Source organism: Eurypyga helias, unplaced genomic scaffold, assembly GCF_000690775.1.
Source record: "Eurypyga helias isolate BGI_N326 unplaced genomic scaffold, ASM69077v1 scaffold22635, whole genome shotgun sequence".
Classification (NCBI taxonomy): Eukaryota; Metazoa; Chordata; class Aves; order Eurypygiformes; family Eurypygidae; genus Eurypyga; species Eurypyga helias.
Genome location: NW_010253676.1, coordinates 36,161 through 38,672, shown reverse-complemented (window position 1 = coordinate 38,672; position 2,512 = coordinate 36,161). Strand labels below are relative to the sequence as shown.

General features: G+C 48.7%; 1 protein-coding gene across 1 annotated transcript in view; it reads left to right on the top strand.

The window, feature by feature from the left end:
* The window catches only part of SYNPO2L (synaptopodin 2-like), a 21,862-nt gene that overhangs the window by 16,822 nt on the left and 2,528 nt on the right, over window positions 1-2,512 (top strand). The gene's annotated exons all lie outside the window — the stretch shown is intronic.

The following is a 2,512-nucleotide window of genomic DNA, read 5'->3' as shown; positions in this document are numbered from 1 at the left end:
TTCTTAAACAGTTGTGGGAGATTGTAGCTTGAATACTATGATAATTTTTCTGTTGGGAGGATCAGTACAATTATTTATGTGCCTTAGCCTTTGATGAGAAGGAAAGTAGGAAGAAGAGAAGAGGGAGGTGAGTAGCAGGTCCCAGGGGGCCTTACTTGCCAGCTGCTTCAGAGCACAGGGCAGTTCAGAGCAACTTCCTAGTGAAGTTGGACATGGATTCTAATGATGAGCCAGGACCAAGAGTTGATGGAGGCATAGCCAAGACTGTCTGCTGTTGCATTTTCTCTGGCAGTATTTGCTAGCCCAGAGTTGAGCATTTTCATGGCACTCTGCTGCTGGAAGAGGCTGCACAGACACTCAATTTGGATGGTGTAGCTCCCAATGCCAGAAATCCTCCTCTGAGTCACTTGGGGCCCAGAGTTTGCATATTCTGGACTTGACTAAGGTTCTGTAGTGATGCTCTTGTTCCTTGTAAATTTAGAAGCAAATTATGAGCCAGATGAGGTGTAGTAGTTTGTAGAAAGGATGTTGTAGCAAAAAAAAATCTTTCCTACTTCCTCCATTGTGAAAAACCCCCGTAGACATATGTGCAGATTCCTAACTGAAGTGGACAGACCTTCAGGGGCAGTAGCTCATTTCCATCACGGACAGCAGGTCTTTCAGGGCAAGTCTGTGACTGCCCTGAAGAGCAGCAAGTTTCCATAAAGACCTGGAGCCTACCTCAGTCTTGGTTCAGCAAGGGGGAGTCATTCTGTAAGGAAAGTTTTGCAGAGCGCCTTCCCTTTGCAAGTGTGAGCACAAATAGTGAGACCTTTTTTCAGCACTGATGCTGCTGTTTCCAGTTTTTTGGGTGCAGAGGGGAGGAATGGGCTGTGCATCCACATGAGACGATTTCAAACTGCTGAAGTCCCTTTGTTGAAATCCCAAAACAGCAGCGTGTGCTGTGGAATGGCTGAAAACCTTGGGAATAGTCTTTCCTTGTGTTTATCTTAAGCTTCCTGGAAGGATGACTGCTCTCCTGATCAACACCTTACTGTCAGCATGTGGTGAGAGAAGGAAGTTCTTTCTGCTGTAGTTAAACTGGTGCAGTAGGGAATGATGACACCTGCCACAATTATGCAGCCTAGCTAAGTTTTGGGGGACATCTGCAGCCTCAGGAAAACTAGTATCCTTCTTAGCTAAGCTCCCTGTCCCCCACTGCAGGTAACTTTGCCACATAAGCAGGTCCCCATTGAATACATGCTCTGTGATATAATGGTCAGAAGTGAGATCCTGAGAAGGCTGAGTAACTTCCAACCTTTCCTGACCTAACACTATTCCCTAGCACTGCCTGCAGCCCTCTCCTCTCCTCCCCTCCCCTCCCCTCCCCTCCAGCAGGGCACAATTTTGTACCTCCTTCTTGAGAATGTCAGGACTAGACAAGGTGCTACACAGTTTTTTGACAACTTATTAGATGCAGGCAGTGGATGGATGTTTCATCTGTACTATCATGCTGGGAAAAAAAAAATGTGAGTATGGAAAAGGATGAAATGAAAGAAATCAGAAATTAGTCTATGGTTTAGGTATGGGGTTTTTTCTGTGTAGGGTTAGCACTGATTTCTGTTGCTTGAACACTGGTTCAAGGCATGTCCTTTAACCTAACACCTCCTCCACACATCTCTTAAATACCTCCAGGAATGGTGACTCAGCCACCTCCCTGGGCAGCCCGTTCCAATGTCAGACAACCCTTTCAGTGAAGAAATTTCCTTAGGGCAGCAAGTTTGGTTTTGCTGTTGAATCTGGTTCACCCCCTGCTTTCCCTGCACACGGGGCAGAGAACACAACTTTCCTCCCTGGGGCTTTGCTGACTGCTGGGCTGGCAAAACAGGTGGAAAATGATTATCCTGCATTTTCATGCCAGTGACCCAACAGGTGTTGGCTTTTCTAAGCAAGCCTGTCTAAGGATTCCTTCTGGCCTGGCTGATCAGTTGTGGAGGTCTGGGATTCTTGCTCAAGAGCAAAAGCCCTTCTTCCTTGCTGGGCATGGGGCACAGGCAAGGGACCGCAGCAAGGGTGAAAACATGCCTCCTGCTGTTGCAGGGCTGCTGCAGAGAGCAGCGAACAGCCCTACAGAGTGCTGCTGCAAGACACTGGCTCTGTAGCTGGTGCTGAGGGCCCTGGGCAGCTGGGCTGTGCCTGCCGAGTGCCTCTGCCATTGCACAAATACCTGGGTGCTGACAGCAGCACCTGCTGCTGCCCAAACTCTTAGGGCCAGGGAGAGTGATTGCTCTTGGGAACACTCTGTATGGTAGGAGGAAGGTCTACAAAAAGCAGGGCTTCACCTTCAGGGTGCAAAGTAAATGGTAAAAATTCCAAGGAGCAAGGGCACGCACTGTGCAAACATGGTAAGATATGGCCTGGGACTCTTGGCCACATGTCGCAGAAATAGGAAGTCCCAGGTCTGACCAGGAAACACAGACCAGCCATCATAGTGGGGGGAGTCCCTGCCCCATCCGTGGAGGGACTTCCCATG